A 26,631-nucleotide genomic window follows, 5' to 3' on the forward strand; every position below is an offset into this window, starting at 1 on the left:
CAAGGAACTATTTTAAAAAATGAATAGCCACCCCACATTTAGAAGAAAATACTTGCAAAATAAATAACTGGCAAATAGTGAATATGCAAAATATGTAAGACTTACACAATTCTAGAGCAAAGAAACAAATAACCTGACTTTAAATGAACAAAGTTGCTGAACAGACATTGAGTCCAACAAAGACACGAAGATGGCCAACACATGAAAGAAAAGGCACTCAGCATCACTATCTCCAGGAAAATACAAATCAAAGCACAAAGAAATAACCACTGTACAACTGTTAAAATCACAATATTCCAAAAGATAAGAGATAATTCTTGACAAGTAGATACAGTAAAGAGAATGTCCATCATAGTGGAGATGTAAGTTAGTACCACCATTATAAAAAACAGTATGGGAGTTCCTAAAAATTTTAAAATACAACTACTATATGACCCAACAATCCACCACATGCATACATAATCAAGGAAATTCACTCAGAACCTCCTTATCTGTGCTCTGAAACTCTTGGCAACATTTTTGTGAAGAAGTTAAAATAAATACCCATTATGGCACCTAGACACACACATAGGAAATGTTTTTCACCCTATAAAAAATGAGGTACTGCTATTTGTAAAATTTTGAGTGAAACTGGACCATATTATGCTGAGTAAAAATCAGTGAAACTCGGAAGGAAATATACCTCAAGTGCAACCCTGAAAATCTTAATGCATAAAAAAGAATGGTGATTACCATGAGCAAGGAAGGTGAGGAAATGGGGAGTTGTGAGTCAAAGAGCACAAACTTGCAATTATGTAGGATAAACAAGTCAAGAAATCTAATGTATAGCATGATGACTACAGTTAATAATGCCTTTTTAACTTTTGCTAGTTGAGAGTAGATTTTAGGTGTTCTTCCCATACATAAAAAAGGTTAAGGATAGGAAGTGAAGCTTGACTTTTATAGTTATTACATCAATATGAATGAATGCATCACATTGCACACGTTAAATATGTAAAATAAGAATAAACACAAAAGAATATATTTGAGTTGAAAAAAAATGAACAACTCTTACATACCCTTTACCTAACTTGGTAATTTTTACATTTTGTTTTATTTGATTTATAATTCTCTCTCTCTCTTTCTTCCTTCCACTGTGCTGCTTCATTCTTTGTATATATATGTGTGTATCTCTATGTAAATAATCTGTGTATATGCAGATATTTTCATCTTTATTTAAATGTTATATATGTCTATATATATCATGTTTAACATTTATCTCTATTTCTTTGTATATATGTGTATCTGTTGATGTACATATATCTGTTGACATTTATACATAACATCATCTACATGTATTCATAATGTTATATATTTCCATATATATCATGTTTAGCATGTAACACATACAAGTATAAATATATAGAAACATACATATTCTTTGTTTGATGGGTATTTTGCAGTATTCATTTTATTTTTTGTTTCATGAATTTTATTATTTTTATCTGAGTCATTCACATATAAAATTGGAGACATCAACCCTCTTTACTAGTAATAACTTCAAATGTATTTCATAATCAAAACCACATTTCACTCACATAACCATAGTCTGATATAAAAGTATTATAAAATCTACAATCTGAATAAATTTAATAAGTCATTCTGGTAAATTCCTTATAGCTATTTATTTTTCTGTTTCTAGTATAAAATCTAAGTTTCCATATTGCATTTACTTACAACATATCTTTAGTTTCTCTTAGGCTTTTATCATTTGTTGCATTATGACAATTTTAACTTTGAAGAGTAAAGAATAGTTATTTAGTAAAATGACCTAATTTTTATCTGATGTTTGCTCAAGATTTGATTTAGGTTATGAACTTTTAGCATGAATATCATAATTGTAATTTTCTTTTCTCAGTGTAGTTATTCAAGAAATGTATGATGTTGGTTTTACCTGATGTTGACAATACTGCCATTAATCTGCTTCTTAAATGCCTATCAAATTCTTCATGATATAGTTCAAATGTATTCCTTCATGTACATAAATAATTTGTGTGAAGTACTTGAGGCAATATAGATAGCTCTTCCTCATTAACCTTTCACTCACTAGTGATTGGTGATAAATTTTAGGGCAGAGTAGTACTAGGGTCTGAATTTAGTGCTTTACTCTGTGACATAAGTATTCTCACTTGAGCAATGCTTCCAGCCTTATTAGTGATAATTTTTAAAAATTTTTATTAGCATATAGCAGTTGTATGGGGAGACTCATTCTGATATTTACATATGTGCTTACAATATATTTTAATTAGATTTACCACCTTCAATATTCTTTCTCTTCCCCTGTGTCCACCTTCTTAGAACAACTTCAACAGGTTTCATTCTTCTATTTTCATAATATGTATACAAATACATCCACTATATTCACCCTCATTTCCCCTTTGCTTATTCCTACCTACCTCCCTGTGGTACCCACCCTTAGAAAAGACTTATTTTTCCCTCCTGCCATTCATTTTGTTAAGTGAATATTAATAGTCCAAGGGAATTTTCAGACCTGTATATATCATGCTTTAATCAAATTAATTACCCCTCATTACTTAGTCACTGTCTTTCACCATGCTCCCCTAATATTCAACAACTTATAGTATAGTGCATTATATTCACATATAGTTGGGTTGTCTCTATACTTTTCATTCTCTAATGTTTTCTTTCTGCCCATAGTCCCCTCAGACAGACTCACATAATTTTGTTCTATCTCTCATTATATATATGTATGTGTGTGTATATATATAGATATACAATCATATATGTTTGTATATATACATTTTTTAAAGTCTCTATTATTTATGGACATTCCTACCCAGACTTGATTAGAATTTACCAGTTTTTCTATTAATGTCTCCTTTCTGTTCCAGGGTCCAGTATTGAAAACCACAGTGAATTTCATTGTCCTTTCTTCCCAATCACTTCTAGTCTGTGACAGATTCTCAGTCATTAATTTTTTTCTCCCCCTCCCAGGTCTTTGACAGTTTTAATGAGTAATTACCAGCCATGCAATAGAATATCCTAAATATGCCTTCATCCGAATTTACTTTTTCATGATTCAATGGAAACTGAGTTTTAAGAAAGACTACCATAGAGTCAAAGTGCCTTTCTTGTCTTATTTTATCAGGGGTATGTGGTATCCATAGGCCATCATCACCTTTTTATTGTCTACAAAGTAAGTATAATATATCTGCAAGGTAAACTATGAATATAATATAATGAACTCTACTGTAATTTGCTGAATATTAGGGGAATATGAACTGTCAATATAGACTTAGAAATGAAGGGCAGGAGGGAAAAATAGGTCTTTTCCAGGAGTGGGTACCAGTGGGAGATGAGTGGACACAAGGAAATGGGGAATGAGGGTATATGTGTTGAATGCAGTTTTTACTCATATATGAAAATACAAGGATGACTCTTGTTGAAATTGTTCTAAGAAGGTGAACATGGGGGAAGAGAGAGAACAATGGAGAGAGTAAATCTAACTAAGATATATTGTAAGCACATATGTCAATATCACAATATATCTCCATGTACAACAATTATATGCTAATAAATTTTTTAAAAAAATAATAGGATAAAAAAAGAATAGGGTATTAAAAAGTGTACAGTGAAGAGTCAGGGATAGTGGTAATCCCAGATACCCAGAAGGCAGAGACAAACAAAATACAAAAAATAAAAATAAATAAAAGGATTGCAGGCATGGTTCAAATTGTAGAGTGCTTTCGTTACATAAACCAGACCCTAAATTCAATCCCTAGTATTGCTAAGGAAAAAAAAAAAAAACAAGTGCAATCAAGATCGGAAATAGCAAAGAAATTAGAACAAAGGTAGAAAGAGTTGGTAGTAAAGGGACATTAAAAGTTGTGGTCAAGGGGACTGAGATAGAAAGAAAAAAATTAGAGTAGATGAACTAATTTGTGTTATAATACATACATTCATGGAAATGTCACAAGGAAACTCCCTGTGTAGCTATCTTAAACTAGCAAAAATGTCATTTTTTTTCTTTCACCAAATTGGAAAACAGGAGGGTAGAAAAGGTCCACCCTGGGGAGATTGGTACCAGTGGGAGGAAGAGGAGGTGGGGAAGAGGCCATGGGAGGGTGAGTATAGAGCAAATACTGTGCACACATGTATGTGAATGTAAAAATGATACCTGTTGAAACTATTCCAGTTTCCAATGGGGGAAGAAGAGGATAAAAAAGAATGGTGAATTCAAGTATGATATATTTTGATGTATTGTAAGAACTTTTGTAAATGCCACAATGTACCCCCATCTAGTGCAACAATTAAAAAAAGAAAAGAAAGGTTATGGTCTGAGATCAAAAGTACAAGCAATTGTGCTCTGTGGAAACTCCTGCAAGAAGAAAGCTGAAGTAAACTGTATAGTCCAACCATCTTTGTGAAATCAAGCTTTCTCAATGATGGAGACTTCGTCTAAGACAGTGCCAAAAGTTGGATTCAGACAGAAAATTGTGAACCAGTTCCCAATGTCCTAAATTAAGTATGATAGATCACCTAAAGGTTATGGTGACAGTCACAAGTTATGGGTTGGATGGTGCTGTCAAATCAAATGATAGTCAATACAAAGAGAGTTTTTTGTTGGTTTGCTTATTTGTTAGGAGGGAGTGGAAGTGGGAATGGGCAGCAGAAATGTAGACTTGAATCCTGGAGAGAAGGGGTTTCATGAGAGAAAAAGAGACTCTTTTTCAGAGAGCTATAGCAGATACTGGGCTTTTATGGGGTGGGGCAGAGGATGTCAAGGGCAGCTTTCTGTTAGAGCACAGAGGGAATGAGAAATAGCATGCCCTCAAACTTTTCAATATTGTTCCCCCAAACCACATTTCCATATCCAAGACTGGGAAAGCCCTATTCTTCACCTTCTAAATCACTTGGGAGCACATCAAAGGTCCTAGAAAAAGGAAGTACATGGAGTCTTGAGGGAAAGTTCTCCCTCACCCCATTTGTTTTACTATCCTAGCAGTTATCCACAGGGAACATTTTTCTGTATCACAATCATGGTCTGTAAACTGTGTGATTGGAGATAAATTTATTCTTACAAATGCACAGGGTAAAGTAGAAAGGGATTAGACATAAGAAAAAACTGGCTTCCTGTACTTTTCAGAACAACCAGAGTTACAGAAATTTAATAACAAAACAGAGGCTAATAATAAAGTTTTAAAGAGGAACTGCTGAAGAAGCACAGAGAACCTGGATTATCAAATCCCAGCCTTCCTTTATATCTAGTCCCTTCCCCTAGGCCCAGTTCAGAGCCAGTTACCTTCATTGAAGACAATTAGACACCTTTTCCATGCCCACTCAAACACTTGTTTTAACATATGGCAATTTGGATGCGGTTGCTTGTCTCCTTAAATGTCTCTCTAAGACCATTTACTGTTTTTATGGCCAATTTTAATATGCTGCCATGTTTGCAGTCCTTGGCTGCCAGACAGTATTTTAATACTGGCATATCTCTAGCAAGAAAGCAACCTGATTCATTAATATTAAGTTATCTTTTTTGGCAGTACATTCCTCCTGGCTCAGAGATTATGTAGAAGAAGAAGAATGTCTTTTCATGATCATGGTTGCCTCCTTGACGTTTCTCTGATAAACTTGTTTTGTATTATCTCCTGTTTTCTTTGTAGCAGTTTTCTTCCAAGATTTCATTGCAGCCAGGGTGACAAAGATTTTGTTGTTGTTGTTTAGGTAAGTTGGCATGTGCTAAATTGCCTCTGATAGAAGAAGAACTCAATCAAAACTGACATTGTCTATCTAGTGTTTCACTAAAAGCCCGCTAGGCTGTGATAATGTTTTAATGTTTAGGCTTCAGTTCTGCAATGAACATTAAATCAACAACTTCAGTTCGCATACCAATTCAGAGAATTAGCACAGACTTGAAAAGTCTTAAAAACAAGGTGTGACCCTGCTGAAGATAATTCTGGCTTCTAGGCTTTCATAAAGAATATATTAATTCATTAAATTATTCAAGCATGCTGCATACAAATGCTGACAGGGATTCAAAGGTTTGTTGCCTCCTATTAATCACGTTATTATTCATATTCTTTCACTAGAGGCATTAGACTATGTTTGATTAATATCTTATTTCTTTTGTTTTTGTGAGTAATGTTCATTGTCTCTGCTCTAGAGAACTTTGTGAATTTTCAAGAAAATATGAATGGAACAATAGATAATTACCAAATCTTGATGGTATTTACTGTGATTGCAGTATATTTCAATAATCACGGTCATCACACCTCATTCATCTTATGGCTAGGAAGGAAAATGGTGGTCATAACCTATCATTAGATGAAGAATCTCTGAAGAACACTTGACTTAAAGCAATTCTTGGCCACCACTAAGTGTTCCCTGGCCACTTCACTTTACTTTGTGGTACTACTGATTTGGTCTGAATGCCATATCAAATCAAGAAGAACCATTTATTTCATGCATTCTGTTAAACATAAAGGAGAGATGAGAGGAATTTTCAAAGAATTTTGATGTCCCAAATATTAAGCATCTTTTGGCATGTATTCTTTGCTTTAGTCTTGAAGGCAAAGTCACTAGACAGATCTTAATGCCTTCTTAAAACATAAATTGTTCTAAAGTGTGTTTCAAATTGATACAAGAAAATTCAGATTTATTTGTGTTTTATGTACAAATATCACAAAGCCAAGCTTTTAAACATCAATATTAGTGTTTTGAAAAGGAAAAGAAGTCACTCTAAAAGGCAAACAAACCAAACTTGCAGGAAGAAGAAAGCACAAAGTGTTCAGAAATGTATTTCATTATCCAAAAACATGTACCTATGTTTTTTTTTTCCTGTGATCTCTAGAATCAGCAAACAAGAATCTACCTTTTCTCATTTCTTTTAAATATCCAGGTTGTTGTCCCTCCGGTTGTGCTCCTCTCCTTCTCACCTGCCTTGCACCATATTCCCTTGACTGAGTCCCTCACAACAGGAAGCTTCACAGAACATGATGCTTAGAGTTAACTCCTCAATGTCCATATGGCTCCATCCAGATCCTTTACAAGCTTGACTGCATGCACGTTGTACCTGGCATTGATTGGTCCTGCTGCTTTCCTTCTGCCCACAGCCTTGCCATTTTATGCTTGTTCTTTTCACCCTTCCCAAAGTTAATAAATAATCAACCAATTGGGCAGAGAATTATTCCACCAAAGTCAATGTAATCTCCCTTATATGGTTACAGTTTTCTGACCTTCTTAATTGTATACAATTTAGCTGTGAAAAATTCCAAATGTGCAAAGAAAAAGCTATTAAACAAAAGCTTAGATTTACAAGCAACAGCAAGGCAGCAGAGCAGCTTAAGAAAAAGAACAGATAGGCTCTCACAAGTTCTGCAGCTTTGTGAAAATTACCTCATCTCTTTGGCACCACTTTTCATACTTACTCATGTATAATATGGGAGAGGTAGGGACAAATACAAAGGGAAAAGGCACTTGGGGAGAGAATATCACATAATGGAAAGTTCGTATGTTTTAAATTCTTAGAGACAAAGTTTTAAATCTTGGCTTTGCCACTTATGACATTGGGCAAGTTATTAAGACCTGAGTTTTATTCCCTTCATCTTTAAATGAGAAAAACATTGCATGCTTTGTGTTTGCTAAAGGATTTTGACTTGAGGTTTGACCCATAATAGAGCTTCAATATGTGAAATTTCATATTTCTTTATAAATGTGGGTTCCACTTTTTTGTTAAGGACACATGTCATTTTATTCTTTGTATTTCAATTCTTGGAAGGGATGAAAGCCAGAATAAACATATGTTATATGAATACATGAGTGTATATATATATGTGTATATATATATGTATATATATATATAAAATCCATGGTATTACTTCAGAGAAATATTGGAGTTTTATTAAGATATCTTCACTTTTGCTTAATATTTTCTAATAAGGCTACTTTTCTAGTTTCTCGAGATTCATCAAAAATGGAAAAAGTAAATTAGAATTGGGATCACTTGTTATGCATATACAAAATACTAAAAGTTACAATGCACTGTTTGAGAATACAGAAAAACTGAATATTGTTTGAATGTGGCCATTCTTATAACTCTCCAGGCCTCTGATTCCATCTGGTATCAAATATAATGAAACAGATTGGTATTTATATAGATAGGAACTTTGAGCTTTAATGGAAAGCTAAAATTATATTATTCATTCTACTTCAGAATGCATAGATGTGTATAATATGTTTTAGAAATATTTCTATGAAAATGATATTAGTGCTTGGAAAGTTAAGCTTCAGTTTTCTGTAAAATTAGCATATGTGTATGGGTCATTCCTCATCAATATCAGATTAATAGAGTGTTCTGACTATTGCCATTGCCAATCATTCTTCTGTTACCCTTTGGCATTTTTCCTCATACCAAAATCTGCTACAGTGATGAATAGAGCCTTTCAAGAAGATTCCATTTAGGAAAGTTGATAGGAAATCTATTTTTAAATTAGCAATGGCCATCTTAGATCTGTTTCAGTTGATCATTCAAGCTCTTGTACTTCACAATGATGTCAATGAAATCCCCAGGCTGAGGCTGGCATCAGGGCCGTTGTATATGTTTGTAATCTGAGCCAGACATCTGTGAGTGCACTAAACAAGCCCCAGGGCAGGAAGGCTGGCATCTTTCCACCTGAATGACTATTTAAGTAAAAGCAGCAAAAGGGAAAAAGACAGGGTAGCCTGTTTTCTTTGTAATTGGTATTGGCTTGAGTTTGTGCAATTCATAAACTGTCTCAAAGGCTGTTCATTTTCAAGAAGACAATGCTTTCACATAATACAGTAATCAGCAAAGAGTTGGAAGAAACAGTAAAGTTTTAATTAATCCAAACTTTCCTCATGGCTTTTTTTGCCACAGCTTCCCCTTTCCAAAAATAGACCACCATATCACTCACTACATACATATACACAAACATGACTAAAGTATTTGCCAAATTCCCTGTTTTCTTGGTAAGTGACTTAAAGTATATTTTCATGAAAATACGTTCAAAGGTGCCTTTAGTAGCTCAATGAGTGGAGACATTTACGGATGGACCAGTCAATAGTGAATGGGACAAAAAAAACTTTTAAAGAGCACATTGTAAACTGGGGATGGGGACATACACATGCAATTCCAGCACTCAGGAGACAGAGATATGAGGATGGGGCACTCAAGGTTAACCTGGTCTACATAGGAAAGCCTGTCTGAGAATGTGTACAGTGGTAGAGTGCGCTTATCTAGCATGCACAAGATCCTAGGATTGATTTCCAGCACTGTACCACAAAAAAAAAAACCACCGTCACTAATACATTTTAGCATTCTGATGTAAATGAGAACTTAAAAATTTGTAAGAAAGTGACAGCTATTAATGTGGCCCAAATGTAAGGTAAATAGGAAGCTGGCACCTGCAATCATCTGAGAAGCAACTTTAATACATTGCTGTAAACTTTGGTTAAAATGATTTCGTATAGGCTAGATCTGCTAACAACAGGAATCAGCTGTAGGCAGATTGAGGAGGGATAGTCAGCCTGCAGTAGAGAGAGGCGTACTATGTACGACTTATGCAGTGGAAACTTCCCTCTCTACTCCTCTTGTTTTTTTATGGACAAGAGTGAGAGCAGCTTTGTACTTAGAGAATATTTTGTGCTCAAGTGTGAATCAGCTGAGTCTAGCTGCCAGTTTTTAGAAGACGGCAAGGAACTACCATCTGTCTGATGCTTGCAGACATTAGGGATCTTCAGTGCCTGTGAGCAAGTTAATGCAGGCAAATTCTTTCTCAGAATAAAGGACAAACGCTTGGTCTCAATTTGGTCCTTGCTGGAAAACCCAATGAATCATTGAACTTCCTCATGTGATTTCATTAACAGTTTTTCTCATATATATATATAATATATATATACATATATGTGTATATATTGTGTATATATGTATAAAATTATTGAACATCAACTCTTAGTATTATTTAAAAGTAAATAGGGATTTGATAGAATTAATTAGAAGGTATACAATTAAGGGTTGCTACAATTTCCTTAGTGCTCTTAATTTTGCATATGGGAAAGGTGTTTAAGAACTTAGTTAATAATTATGATTTCTGACCATTCTTAGTTGATTGCTGTGTATACTAGACTATCTATTTTTTGTTGTTGTTGTTATTTTGGGTGGGAGTAAATTGTAGCATTTGGACTTTGTCCTTTGAAAAAGTTCTGTTCAGTTCATTGGCGCATTTCTTCATTGAGTCATTGATTTTTGGGGAGTTTAGTTTTGTGAGTTCTCTGTATATTCTGGTTATCAATCCTTTCTCAGATGTATGGCTGGCAAAATTCTCTCCCATTCTGCAGGCAGCTTTTTCAATTCAAAGACCATTTCTTTTGTTGTGCAGAAGCTTTTTAAATTTCATTTAATTCTTTGTCAATCCTGTCTCTTAGCTGCTGAGCCATTTGAGTTCTACTGAGTAAGTTGTAGCCTATGTCTATTGCTTCCGATGTAGTCCCTGCTCTTTCCTGCACTAGCTTCAAAGTTTCAGGTCTTTTATTAAAGTTTTAAATCCACTTCGATTTGATGCTTGTACAGGCTCCAGCTTCAGTTTTCTGCAGGCAGATATTCAGTTTTCCCAGCAACATTTGAAGAGTCTCTTTTCTCCATTGTATGTTTTTGGCACCTTGGTAAAAATTAGATGGGCATAGTTGTATGGATTCATATCTGTGTCTTCTATTCTGGTTTCACTTGTCTTCACATCTGTTTTTGTTCCAGAACCATGCTGTTGTTATTGCTATGCCTCTGTGGTATAGTTTGAAGTCAGATATTGTGATACCTGCAGTGTTGCTCTTTTTTGCTCAGTATTGCCTTGGCTGTTTGCGGTCTTTTGTGCTTCCAAATGAATGTTGTTTGTTTGTTTGTTTTCTTTTTTTATTGTTGTGCTGGGTGGGGGGTACATTGTAGCATTTACAAAGGTTCATATAATAAATCAAATATATTATACTTGAATTCAGCTCCTCCACTGCTCTTGTTCATCCCTCCCCTCAATTCCTGGAACACTTTCAGTAGGTACCATTTTTACACTGTCATACATGTTCATATACTATTTTCACCGTATTCATCCTCCTATCCCTTTCCCTGCCATATACCTCCTCTCACTTGTGCCAAACCTCCCCCTCCCTGTGCAGTACCTGTTTTGAACCCCTGTTCTCTGATTTTGTAGAAGAAAAAAACAGATTAAAAGAAAAACAGGATATTTTTGTTACTTTGAAATAAATACTTTGTTAATACTGTGTTACTTTGAAACACAGCAAGTTTCCTTGTGTTGTTTCCATGCATATATGTATTACAACCCCAACTGGTTCATCTCTTCCAGTCCTCTTCACTCCTCCCTAATTCGCTTCTCATGGTGGCTCCAGCCAGTTTAAGATTTCTATATTCATTCCTGTATACTAAGCTCATCAACCACATTCAAGTTCTTAGTTTCCTTCCCTTGCCTTATCCCTCCCATGCATGATCTCACCTTAATATGACCCATAATATTATTGCATCTGTCTATAATTTGTATATGAGGGAGATCATGTGGCTTTTGGCCTTCTAAGCCTGACTAAATTTTCTTAAGATTATGTTCTCCAGTTCCATCCATTTACCTGTAAATGACAAAATTTCATTTTTTCTTTGTGGCTGAATAAAATTACAGTGTGTACAAATACTACCTTATCTTAAGCCATTCATCAATATTGGGGCATCTTGGGTGATTGTATAGCTTAGCTATTGTGAATAGAGTTGCAATAAATATGGGTATATAGGTGCCTTTGTTGTAACCTGACCCACGTTCCTTCAGGAAAATCCCTAGGAGTGGTATTGTTGGATGATATGGCTGATCTACATTTAGTTTTTAAAGGAGGCTCCATATTATTTTCCATAGTGGTTGTACTAGCTTACATTCCCACCAACAGTGTATGAAGATTCCTTTTTCTTCACATCCTGAACAACATTTGTTGTTGGTGGTGTTTTTGATGGTACCTATTCTAATAGGAGTGAGGTAAAATCTTAGTGTGGTTTTGATTTGTATTTCCTTTATGGCCAGAGATAGTGAGCACTTTTTCATGTATCTTTTATCTGTTTGGATTTCTTCTTTTGTAAAGGTTCTATTCAGTTCATTTGGCTATTTCTTGATTGGGTCATTGATCTTTGGGAGTTTACTTTTTTGATTTTCTTGTATATTCTGATTACCAGTCCCTTGTCTTATGTATAGCTAGCAAAGATTTTTTTTCCCACTCTGTTGGTGGCCTCTTCAATTTAGAGAACATTTCTTTTGTTGTGCAGAAGCTTTTTAATTTCAATCTCTGTGATGAATGTCATTGGGATTTTGATAGAAATTGTGTTGAACATATATATTGCTTTTGGTAAAATAGCCATTTTCACTATGTTGATTCTATCGATCAATGAATATGGGAGATTGTTCTATCTTCTGTAGCCTTTTTTTATTTCTTTTTTCAGTGTTTTATGCTTTTGCTTATAGGTGTTTCACATCATCTGTTAAGTTATTGCTAGGCATTTAATTTTTTGAGGCTGTTATAAATAGAATTATTTTCTTCTATTTTCTCAATCTCTTCATTGTTGTACATAGAAAGACTATTCATTTCTGTAAATTGACTTTGTATTCTGGTACTTTGCTGAAGCTGTTTATGGTGTTGAGAAGTTTTTTTGTGGAGTTTTTCAGGTCTTCTTTGTATCAGATCATGTCATCTATAAATAGCAATAGTTTGAGTTATTCCTTGCTTATTTGTATCAGTTTTATTTCTTTTTCCTGTCTTACTGCTCTGGCTAGGAAGTCCAATACTATGTTATTAGGAGTTGGGAGAGTGAACACTCTGTCTTGTTCTTGACCTTGGGGGAAATGATTTTAGTTTTTCCCCATTAAGTATGATGTTGACTATGGGTTTGCAATATATAACCTTTATTATATTTCGGTGTATTCCTTCTATTCCTACTTTCATAAGAGCTTTTATCATGAAAGTATTTTGAATTTTATTGAAGGTTTTTCTACATCTATTGAGATAAATGGTTTATATCTTTGCTTCTATTAATGTGCTGTGTTACATTTTTTGATTTGCATATGATGAACCATCCTTACAACCCTGGGATTAAACCAACTTGATCAGGGTGTATGACCTTTTTGATATGTTGTTCAATTTGCTTTGCCAATATTTTATCAAGGATGTTTGCACTGATGTTCACTAAAGTGATTGGTATGTAATTCTCTTCTTTTGTTGTGTCCTTGCCCATTTGGGGAACAGTATAATGCTGGCTAAAGAGAATGATTTTGACAGTGTTCCTACCCTTTCTATTCAATGGAAAAATTTAAGGGGTATTGGTATTAGTTTTTCTTTAAAGCTCTGTTATAATTCAGCAGAGAATCCTTCAGGTTCTGGACTTTCTTTTTTGGGAGACTCTCTATTGATAGTTCAATTTCATTATGTGTTACAGATCTGTTTAGGTGATTAATATTCTCTTGATTTAATTTTGGATGGTCATATGTATCTAGAAATTTGTCCATTTCTTCTAGGTTTTTCAATTTATTTGAATATAGGTTTGCAAAATAGTCCTTGATGATTCCTTGGATTTCTCTGGTGTTTGTTGTTATCTCCCCCTTTTTGTTTCTGATTTTATTAATTTGGGTCTTTCCCTCCTTATTTTAGTCAGATTTGCCAGGAGTTTCTCAATCTTGTTTGTTTCTTCAAAGAACCTGCTTTATTTTGTTGTTGATTATTTGTATGGTTTAATTTTCTCTATTTCATTGATTTGGGACCTTATTTTTATTCTCTTTTTAATTATTAATTTAATTAACAATTAATTATTATTCATTTTATTTTTCTCTTTCTGCTTGTTTTAGGTTTAGTTTGTACTTGTTTTTCTAGGAGTTTGAGGTACAGCATTACTTTTTTTATTTGAAATCTTTCTGTGTTTTTAATCTATGCACTCATGGCTGTAAACTTTCCTCCTAGGAATGCCTTTCTGTGTCCCATATGTTCTGATAGGCTGTGTTTTCATTTTCATTAAATTCCAGGAACTTTTTGATTTCCTCCCTTATTTCCTTGATGACCCACATATTGTTGAGCAATGTGTTGTTCAAGCTCCACTTCTGCATGTATTTTCTACTGCATCTTTTATTGTTGAGTTCTAGTTTTATTACATTATGGTAGGACATTATGCAGAGAGTTATTTCAAATTTCTTACATTTGTTAATTCTTGCATTTTGACCGAAGATATGGTCTACTTTGGAAAAAGTTCCATGGGCTGCTGAGAAGAATGTATATTGTGCTTTTGTAGGATGGAATACTCTGTAGATGTCTGTTAGGCCCATTATATCTGTGGTGTCATTTAATTCTAGAATTTCTTTGTTGATTTTTTTGTCTGGATGATCAATCTATTGGTGATACAGGTATATTTAAGTCTTCCAACACCACTCTGCTGCAGTCTATCCTTGTTTTTAAATCCAATAGTGCATGTTTAATGAAGTTGGATACACCAACATGGGGAGCTTCTATGTTAAATATTGTCATTTCCTCTCTATGTATTTCTCCTTTTAATAGTATGAAGTGACTTCTTTGTCTCTTCTGACTAATTTAGACTACTTTATCTTATATACATATTATTACTCCTTTCTGTTTGAGGGGGTCATTAGCTTGGTAAATCTTCTCCCAATCTTTGCCCAGAAAGCAATGTTTGTTTCTGCATATTAAGTGACTTTCTTGTAAACCACAGATTGCCAGTGTTCTTTTTTAATCCAGGTTGACAATTGATGTCTTTTGATGGGTGAGTTGAGTCCATTAATATTCAGTGTCAATATTTAGGAGGTATGAGGTTATTCTTGCTATTTAGTTGTTTTTGTTGTTTGGGGGTTTGTGTGTGTGTAGCCAATTCTATGCTATTCTCTGAGTACTTGTCTGTTCTTCTCTTGAGGTTTAATATTTCCTGTCCTTAATTGTTATGTTTATTTTCCTCTTCTGTGTGTAGGATTCCTTTCATAATCTTCTGTAGTTGTGGCTTGGTGGTCATATATTGTTTTAGTTTCTATTTATGGTGGAAGACTTTTATTTTTCCATCGATTTGAATTATATCTTTGACTGGTAGACTATCCTAGGACTGAAATTGTTTTCTTTCAGTGTTTAAAATGTGTCATCAATGCCCTTCTTGCTTTTAAGTTTTCTGTTGAGAAATCTGTTATTTTCATGGATTTACCTTTGTACACTATTAGATTTTCCTTTCTTACATTCTTCAATATTATTTCCTTTTTCTCTGTGCTAGTTATTTTAACTATAAATAATAATATGCCATGGAAAGCTTCTATTTTGGTCATGTCTGGTTGATATCTTGGAGGCTTCCTATATCTAAATTTTGCAAGATTTGAGGAGTTTTCTGCTATTATCTATTGAATATATTTCATATACCTTTGGCTTTCACCTATTCTCCTTCAATCCCCATGATTCATAGGTTTGGTCTTTTGAAGGAATCACAAAATTCATGTGTACTCCTTTCATTGCTCTTGATTTTTTTGTTTAAGAATTCTCCTGTTTTTTGTTTAATCTCTATGGTGTCTTCAAGTACTGAATTTCTGTCATCCACTTGTTCCAGTCTGCTTGAGTGGCTTTCCAATGTATTTTTTATTTGATTTAAGGAAGTTTTTATTTCCAGGATTTGTTTTGTTCTTTTTTCTGATAGTTTCCATATCTTTGTTAAACTCCTCCTTCATTTTTATGCTGTCTGCTTTATTTCACATCTCTTTCTTTTAAATAATGTCCATTATTTTATTCTGAAATTTGTTGAAATACACTGAGTTCATTCAGTTTGTTCTGTGTCTTCCCAAGTTTTTTATCTATGTTCTCATGGTATTCTTTGAGTTGGTTTTGTATGTTCTCTTTAAGCTTCTCTTTAAGCTCCTATCTAATCTCTTGTACATACTTTTCATATTCTACTGGGGTCAGCAACTGGGGATTCATTTCTCTCATTTTCCACCAAATTCTTAATTGAGTTATTGCTAGTCTTTTGAGGAGTTGTATTCCCCTGCCTTCTTTTTCTCCCCATGTTTCTATTTTATGCTTTACTCCCAAGTTATTCATTAGCTAGTTGGAGGTTTTAATCACCTGCCATCTTTTCCTTGACTTAATTTCTGTTCTGTGACTGGCTTAGTTGTTTTCTAGGTTCATGTACTATTTCTGTTCCCTGAGCTGGAAGAATAATTTAGTAATAACAAATCCACAGATTCAGTTCTAGACCAGTTATTTACATAATATATAGAAAACTCCTTGGTGATAGTACCTATAAACAGTGGATATTGTCTGGATAACAGTGTGTAGAGATATTTACTTAGGTAATTAAAAAGGTGGTGCTAGAGGAGGGGGTAGAAAAGGGCAAGTGTTTGAGAGGGGAAAGGGTGGTGAGATGCTTATTACTTATAAGGTAATGAGACCCTAATGTTTATTAAGGTATAGTTCAGTCATTGTGGGGAGGGTGCTATTGTCAGTGATTGCAGAGGAATAGGAAGGATGGGGATAATGTGTAAAGTTAGTACAGTAAACTATTCAGTAAGTGGTGAGTGTGGAGTTGGTAAGGGTAGTAGGTGAATAGTAGGGTAAGAGGAGGGAAAAGTGAAAAAAGGAGGAAAGAACAGGAAAAAAATTGGAGGGAAAGGGAAGTGAGGCAAGTAAAAGCTAAGATTGATATTTGGACAGAATGGAGGAGGGAATAGGTTAGAACAGATTGAAGCACAAAATACAAAAGAAAATGATAAATGTAAAAATAAAGACAAAAATAATAGTAATAAAATAAAAATACTAAATAAAAAAAGAGAAAGAAATCAGTTCACTTTAAGTTCTGGACTTTTTCCTCTGACTTCCAATTCAGGTGCTGGCACTTTTGACAGGGGCTTTCTCAATGTCTCTGTTCCTTCTCAAGGTTGGTAGGTATGTTGGACTGTGTGGCAGTGGATGTTGCCCCTCCTTATTAGACAGCTTTGGAGGGAGTCTTCTCAGGGTGTTTGAGCCCCGGTTTTCCTTGGTGGGATGGGTCATTTGGTGCAAGCAGTTTCTCTGATGTGGCCCTGCCAAGAGCTAGTTAGTGAACAGTTGCAGGTCCCTTCTGCCCACAGGGCAACCTGTAATTGAGCTTTTTGTTCACTTACTTTTCATTTTATTACCTGCTTCTCCAAGGTGGTCAAATATGTTGCTGATTTCACCAGGCGGCAGCTCTGTTGCTCCACCACTACTTAGGCTCTGATAGATCAGTCTTAAGCTTAGTATCCTCCCCTGCTCCAACTGGAGTGTGGTGGGGAGGGGTCAGCTCAGCATTTCACCCCACCTCTACCAGGCAGCGGTGAATTTTATTCTACATTTATGGCCAGGAGTTTTGTCCAAGGGATGCAATCTACACTGGACTATATGGTTCCTTAAAGGGTGATCTGTTGTGCTCATCTGATGGAACTGCAGATTCACTCTTGTGGATTTGGGTCTGCTCTGGTAGGTAGGCTGGAGTTCAAAGTCCTGTGTCTATGTAGTATGGGTCCAGGACGTCACACATTCTATCTCAATTTGTTCTGCAGTCCTCTGCCTTTTCCAAACGGAAAGGAGAAAAAAAAACAGAGAAAAAGAAAACACAGCTTTTCTTTAGGACCCAAAGCTGTGCAGGTCCCAGTCCACATCTGGACTTCCCTGCTTTTTATGTGCAAATAAAAGCTATGTTAAGAGTGCACCTTTGGAGGAATTCCAAGATGGTGGCTAGAGAGACGAAGCAGAAAGTGTGCCTCCTATAGTGAAATGTTGGAGAGATGCTGGAGACACACCTTGCAGACAAAACCAATGCAAAGAGGCAAAACTTTGACCCCTCCACACCTCCAGCCAGTGCAGAGAATCTCCACTTCATGTTAAACGTAGAAACCAGGAGGGCCCCTGGGTCACCAGTTGCCCGCGCCCAGACGGCTTGGGATGACACAGACAAGGTGAGCTAAGCAGTATGTGGTATTTCCCACAGACAACCCTGGGCCAGAACAGCTTAATCCCCCTGGACAGACCTACCTCCACCCAGGGAAAAAAGAGAAACTGAGTAATAACCAATAAGAACAATAGAGACACGTTGCAAAGAGGGTGGGGCACCCTGAGCTCCAAAGAGTAGGGGAGAGGAATCCTTTCTGGAAGTGTAAATAAACAAGATGGGCCTGGCTGGAGAGGCTCTGGCGGGAGCGGGGGCACGTACCCTGCAACAAGGAGTGGGAAAGCTTGTGAGAGTGGTGGAGGGAGGAAAACTACACAGGAGAGGGGGGAAGACCCACTTCCCACGTAAGATATAAACAAACCCAGCAATCAGGAGAGGGAAAGCTTATAAAAATGTGGTGGTAGGAAAACTCCACAGGAGAGGGGGGAAGACCCACTTCCCATGTGAGCTGTAAATAAACGTGCAGGCCAGAGAAAGTGGGTGCAGTGTCACCTCCCCCAGTGGGTTGGACAGGAGAAAGCTTGCAGCAGAAGCTCTCACACAGGAGAACTCTGAGTAAACCAAACCTGCAGGGCCAGGTGAGTGTTAAACTGACCCCAGAGATTTGCATGAATAATACCTCCAGCAACAGCAGTGAGCAGGCAAGCCACAGCTGCAGATAGCCATTCACAGAACTGTCTCCAGACTCTTTTTTTTTTTCCTCTCTCCCTACCTTTGATGAGAAAACAACCAAACTACCTGCATGCCAATAAACTTACTGAAACTGTATTGCATTTGAACTTGGGACACTTTGTAGGGTTTTTTTTTGTGTGTGTGTGTGTGCAGTTTTGTTCTACTTTATGCATCCCCCTTGATGAGACAACTACAGAACAACATCTGAGGCACCATCTCCAGGATTGGAGGCTAAGATGGACAGCAAAATTATTAAGACTGAAACTTCATTGCATTTGAACTTGGAGGTTTTTTTTTTATTTTCAACTTTTCATTTTGTTTTATTTTATATATATATTTTTTTCATTTATTTTTTTTTATTCTTATCTTTATTCTTTTTATTTTTTATTTTCAATCCTCTCTCTGTCTCTCTAAGGCCTGTTCAGCTTACTGTCAATTAGTACACTAACACTCCCTGTTTATATCTTTGAAACATTTTTGTTTGATTCTTTTTTTTGTTTTTTCCTACTTGTTTCTTTATTTGTTTTTCCCTTTTTGTTTAACTTCTTTGCTTTCCATCTCCTCTCACTCTTCCATTCTAAATATCACCATTGTTATTATTACAAGCTAGAAAATACTTAATTGCACACAGTAAAGGGACAGTAACAACACCAAGGGCATTGATGGGAAGACAGAAAAAACAGGGAAATGAGTTTCCCCACAGTAAAAAATTAGTACAGGAACCAGAGGGAAATGAAGAAAACAGATACTCAGATCCAGACTCCAAAATATGAAGATAAACTATGCCAAAGAACTCAGTGAAGCCCACAAGAATAATTTAAAAGAAGACATACTAGAGGTACTCAATGAGAATTTTATAGAGATGATACTGGATAGGGTCAACCAAAATGTACAGGAGACAATCAAGAAATTCCAAGACAACAAAAATAGAAAATTTGAAAAACCAAAAGAAGAAATAAAGCAAACCATAGAAGCACTGTATAAACACCCAAGTGAAACAGAGAACATGATTAATAAAGAGATAAATGAACTCAGGACAAAAATAGACAGCATTAAAGAGGAAACCAACCAGGATATGGAAAAACTCAGAAAAAAGAACGAAACAGAATTGCAAAACAAAATGGAAGGCCAATCCAGCAGAATAGAACAAACAGAAGACAGAATCTCAGAACTCAAAGATGAAATGATAATTAAAGAAAAAACTGAAGAACTATTAATTAAACAAGTCAAGACCTGTGAAAAGAAAATGCAAGAACTCACCGACTCCATCAAAAGATGAAACTTGAGAATCATGAGCATCGAAGAAGAAGAGGTGCAAGCAAAGGGAATGCATATTATATTTAACAAAATAATAATGGAAAATTTCCCAAATCTAGAGAAAGATATAACCATACAGATGCAAGAGACCTCCAGGACACCAAACAGACCAGATCAAAATAGAACTACCCACCACATATCATCATTAAAACAACAAGTTCAGAAACTAGGGAAAGAATATTGAAGGCTGTAAGAGAGAAAAAACAAGTAACATACAAAGGTAAACCCATCAAAATCACAGCAGACTTCTCAACAGAAACATTAAAAGCAAGAAGAGCGTGGGGTGAGATCTTCTGGGCACTGAATGAAAATAACTTCAACCCCAGGATACTCTACCCAGCAAGACTATCATTCAAAATAGATGGAGCAATAAAAGTCTTCATTGATAAGCAGAAACTGAAAAAGAATGTATGAAAACAATTCCATTTACAATAGCCTCAAAAAAAATCAAATACCTACCTGTAAACCTAACAAAAGATGTGAAAGACCTCTACAAGGAAAACTATAAACTTCTGAAGAAAGAGATTGAGGAAGACTATAGAAAGTGGAGAGATCTCCCATGCTCATGGATTGGTAGAATCAACATAGTAAAAATGTCTATACTCCCAAAAGTAATCTACATGTTTCATGCAATTCCCATCAAAATTCCAATGACATTCATTAAAGAGGTTGAAAAATCTACTGTGAAGTTTATATGGAAACACAAGAGGCCATGAATAGCCAAAGAAATACTCAGTCAAAAGAACAGTGCTGGAGGTATCACGATATCTGACTTCAAACTATATTACAAAGCAATAATGATAAAAACAGCATGGTACTGGCACAGAAACAGACATGAAGACCAGTGGAACAGAATAGAGGACCCAGATATGAAGCCACACAACTATAACCAACTTGTCTTTGACAAAGGAGCTAAAAATATACGATGGAGAAATAGCAGCCTCTTCAACAAAAACTGCTGGGAAACTGGTTAGCAGTCTGCAAAGAACTGAAAATAGATCCATGTATATCACCCTATACCAACATTAACACAAAATGGATCAAGGATCTTAATATCAGACCACAAACTCTAAAGTTGATACAGGAAAGAGTAAGAAATACTCTGGAGTTAGTAGGTATAGGAAGAACTTTCTCAGCAGAACCCCAGCAGCACAGAAACTAAGAGATAGCATAGATAAATGGGACCTCATAAAACTAAAGAGCTTCTATTCATCAAAAAAAATGATCTCTAAACTGAAGAGAACACCCACAGAGTGGGAGAAAATATTTGCCAGCTACATATCAGACAAAGGACTGATAACCAGAATATATAGGGAACTTAAAAAACTAAATTCTCCTAAAACTAATGAACCAATAAAGAAATGGGCAAGTGAACTAAACAGAACTTTCTCAAAAGAAGAAATTCTATTGGCCAAAAAACACATGAAAAAATGCTCACCATCTATAGCGATAAAGGAAATGCAAATTAAAACCACACTAAGATTCCACCTCACCCCTGTTAGAATAGCCATCATTAGCAACACCACAAAAAACAGGTGTTGGTGAGGATGTGGGGAAAAAGGAACGCTCTTACACTGTCAGTGGGAATTCAAAGTAGTATAACCACTCTGGAAAAAAATTTGGAGACTACTTAAAAAGCTAAAGATTGATCTACCATTTGTTCCAGCAATACCACTCTTGGGGATATACCCAAAAGACTGTGACACAGGTTACTCCAGAGGCACCTGCACACCCATGTTTATTGCGGCACTATTCACAATAGCCAAGTTATGGAAACAGCCAAGATGTCCTACCACTGATGAATGGATTTAGAAAATGTTGTATCTATACACAATGGAATTTTATGCAGCCATGAAGAAAAACAAAATGTTATCATTTGCCAATAAATGGATGGAATTGGAGAACATCATTCTAAGTGAGGTTAGCCTGGCCCAAAAGACCAAAAATCATATGTTCTCCCTCATATGTAGACATTAGATCAAGGGCAAACACAACAAGGGGATTGGATTTTGAGCACATGATAAAAGCGAGAGCACACAAGGGAGTGGTGAGGATAGGTAAGACACTTAAAAAATTAGCTAGAATTTGTTGCCCTCAATGCAGAGATACTAAAGCAGATACTTCAAAAGCAACTGAGGCCAATAGGAAAAGTGGACCAGGAACTAGAGGAAAGGTTAGATCAAGAAGAATTAACCTAGAAGGTAACACACATGCACAGGAAATCAATGTGAGTCAACTCCCTGTGTAGCTATCCTTATCTCAACCAGCAAAAACCCTTGTTCCTTCCTATTATTGCTTATACTCTCTCTTCAACAAAATTAGAGATAAGGGCAAAATAGTTTCTTCTGGGTATTGAGGGGGTGGGGGGAGTGGGAGGGGGTGGAGTGGGTGGTAAAGGAGGGGGTGGGGGCAGGGGGGAGAAATGACCCAAGCCTTGTATGCACATATGAATAATAAAACAAACCAAAAAAAGAGAGTGCACCTTTATGCTAGCAGTAATTTAGATGGCTACAAAATCAGTTACCTGATTCTTGCTACCATGGCTCTAAAGTATTTTTCTGAAATAGTGGAGCTCAGGGTTTCTGCTTCCCTCAGCAGAAATTATTCCATATCTTGGAATAACTAATTAATCTTGGAGTAATTATGATTTCCGACCTTTCTTAGTTCACTGGTTTTTATCCTAGACTTATTTTAACATCTAATCAATTTTCCTAAAGTAAAATTTACCCTACAGATACTAGGATTTCCCAGCTATTAGTTACCCTTTTCTTCTTTCACACTTCCTTTATATATGGATTCTAGACCAACCCAAAGTCCCTCATGCAAATGCCACAAATTTGCTTCTGTTATGTATTCTTTACTTCTGCCATTTCAGAAATAGTCCCTAACTTATGTACTCTTTCAGTCTGCCATGTCATGTCACTTTGTGCCACCTGCCCTCTTTGTCTGTACTATTTTTACTCCCTTTTGTTAATAACACATTCTGTAAGTCCTGAACACTGGCTTTGCTCTGGACTCAGTTCCTAACTCCAGATTGGCAATCTCCAGTTTGTCCAAATATTCCAGTAATTAAACTATGAAATATTTCCTATGTTTTATGAAAAGACAAAGAGAATGAACATGTCCCAAGAAACCTACATCATAATATTTATTTCAGCTCTAAAACATACACAAAAAAAACCAAATTAACTGAGAACGTCATGAGAGGACAGAAATAAATAAGTCATGGTAGTACATGCTTACAGTATGACAAGGAAACTTAAATAAAGAGTGGGTCTACAGAAAAATCTCCAAGCTGTTACATTTAGTAAATATTCACAGGATGATACTTTCAGATTTTAAATAATAAAATAACCCCTCTACATTATAGAATATTTATGGTTTAGGTACTTAGTGGACCAAATGCAGGTATATCAAAAAAAAAGCAAGAAAAAAATATAAAACAAGTTCAGAAAAGTAGTTCCTTCATAGAGTAGGGAGAAATGTAAGACTAAGAATGCTAGACAAGAAGACATTTATCTAATGATACTTTTTTCTTAAGAAATTTACTCACAGATTCCTTATATAAATCAATCAACTTTGCTACACATCTAACTCACTGAGTCCATGAAATTATAAGGGGATTATAGGTGGCCATATAAAGGGCCCAGTACTGTTTAGAAGGCTTATTTGTTTATTTACATTTTATTTGTACTGGAGATTGCACCCAAGGCCTCCAGCATGCTAAGCAATCACTTGAGTCACTTGAGCCACTCTTCTAGCCCTTTTGTTTTGTATTTTTTATTTTTTCTTGTTTTACTTTTGTTTTGTTATTTTTTTAGACAGGGTATCATTATAAGTAATCGAATATAATATCATATATATTTAATGGGTGCAATTTGATGCTTTGATACAAGTTTACATTGTAGAATGATGAAATCAAGCTAATAAATATATCCATCATGTTCCATGTTTAGCATTTTTGTGGTAAAAAATATTTAACATCCACTATTTTTGCTATTTTGAAATACATGATGCATTATTAAAATAATGAAATATAATGTCACCTTATACCTGTTAGATTGCTACTAAAAAGATGAAAGATAAGTTTTGTGAAGATGTGGACAAAAGGGAACTTTTGTAAAATGTCAGATATAAATTAGTGGAAAAATTTTAGAAAACATCATGGAAGTTCTAAAAATAAAAATGGACTAACTATATGATCCAGCCATCCCACTCCTAGGTATCTAAATCCAAAGAATTCAAATGAGTATGTCAATGAGTTGTCTAAACATCTAAGTTCATTGCAGGATTATTTTTAATAGTCAAGATATGGCAATGACTGAAGGGCCTATCATCAGATTGATTTAAAAATGTCTGTATACACAAATGGAATACTATGCAGCCTGTCCCTCCACTGTCAAACTTGCTCGATCTCTCTTCCATTGAGAAGAAACAAACTCACTAGCAAAATTTGCCTCATATTTACTTACCTATTGTCTAATTCTCTTTTGTTTCTTGGGTACCTCATTTTATTATATTTCATTCCTTAGTTAATTGTAATTTGTTTCTGACTCTAAGCATTTGTCTGAAGTTTTTCTCTCTGAGGAAGGGAGATGTTAGGATTTAAGTTGTAGGTTATAAACTCAGAAAAAAATATAATCTTAGGATTATTCAGACACAAAATTTATCAGGAGCCCATCTATGTGTTTATTGTCATACTAATAACTTTTGAATTAAATTTATTAAATATTCCTGAATTAAATATAGTCTTTTTTATTATCACTGAAATTAAGCTTAATAAATCTGGGAATCACTAATGTCTCAAAGGAATGTTTTTTTTCTCCTACCCTTAAAATAAGCATATTGTCCAGAAACTAGTAGGAAACTGATAAATAATTGTTAATACAGTCTCTCCTTTGTCACCCCAACTCTTCTCATTCATAGAGTCAAAGGAGAAAGGGGGAAGGAGAGGGCGATTGAGGTGTATGTATATATATACACACATATATGCACATATGTATATATATGCTATTTTCCTACATATCTGTTCCATACATATATGTGGGATATAGATATGTAAGAAAATAATATAATGAAACCTACTAAAAAGTGTTAAGGAGAGAGGAAGTAGAAGGAGTTTATGAAAGAATAAAATAGGGATGAATTTGATCAAAGTACATTACATGTATGGAAATGTCACAATGAAACTTCTTTGTATAATTTATGCTAATATAAATAAATAAATAAATAAATAAATGTTAAATGACTAAATCAACGTCCTACTTGACATGGAATCTGATGAGAACTTTTGGACCATATAGTCTATTGTACAATAGACTATTCATTTTATATGCATAATTTCCATGAATTTCAAAAGTACTAGCTGTAGAATATTATAAATAATACTGAAAAAGTTAGGTAATAGTCAATGTGCTCAATGCAAATAGCTATCAAGTAAAAGGACTTACATGCTGTTCCTCAAATCATATGGGAAAAGAATGCAATTCATAACACCCACCAATATTTTTGTGTACCTTAATTTTCAAATTTCAACCTTCTGAAAACTTAATTCACCAATTCACATTCTAGCTCTTCTTGCCTAAAACTGTTTTTCACCTATTCTTTCTACTTCTTTTCTTTATTTTTCCCCTCAGAACTTAATAATTTAGACAGATTTAGTCTGTTTAGCCAAGTAATTTTCTTTCTGCTCAAACACTAATAACCCTGCTTTTTTTGTCCCTGTTATATTGTAATGTCCAAAAGTCAGGACTTGCCTGTGAAAGGGGAAAGTGAGAAAAGTTAATATTTGTTTCTGATCTCAAATAACTGAAGGCTGCCTTACTATCCTGTAACTTACAAGGAACCAGAGCTCAAAGGCATAAAGTGGCCTCCCACATACTCATGTGGCAATCAGAATTTTCTCAGATACATTTGATCCCCCAAAGCATGTTCTTCAGCATGGCACTTTACCATATTCTTGATACTGCATCCATCCTTTCTAAAATTATTAGGGCCATGGATTTTGGCATTTGAAATACAGAAATTTAAAAAAATCAAATAAAAATTATAATTGTGGATCTGATTTTCAAGTGTGAGAATGTAGAATGAAAGTAAAAATTCCAACTAATTAAAGGATGTAGAATTTACAAGATATCGAATATATACTAAAATAACTAAATAAGAGGGATATAGAATATATGATGTGATCAGAGGTTAACATTTTAAATAGATTTTGTGGGGTCATTCTTAGGAGAAGGTGACCTTTGAGCAGTGACTTGATGGAAGTGAGGATATGAACCAGTAACTCTGTTAGTATCTTTTCTGATCAATGGGACAACCTATTCAAGAGCACTAATTTATACTGGTCATTAAAGAAACAGCAAATGTGTTACTGCACCTACAGCAGAGTAATCCCAAAGAAGAGGAAGGGAGAGAGACATACAAAATGCTTTGTGTGACTGTGTGTTTTGCTAAATTAATCTGTCAATTTTCTAAGTATTTCCAAATAGTGTAAATTCTAAAGGTAAAATTTCACTATATTTTGAGAAAAAGTATTGATAACTGGTTGGTGTGGTAGTTAGGATTCTCCAGAGAAACAGAATAGGAGACACAGGCACACACATACACACACACACACACACACACACACAAAGAGAGAGAGAGAGAGAGAG

The sequence above is a fragment of the Castor canadensis genome, chromosome 6 (assembly GCF_047511655.1).
Source record: "Castor canadensis chromosome 6, mCasCan1.hap1v2, whole genome shotgun sequence".
Classification (NCBI taxonomy): Eukaryota; Metazoa; Chordata; class Mammalia; order Rodentia; family Castoridae; genus Castor; species Castor canadensis.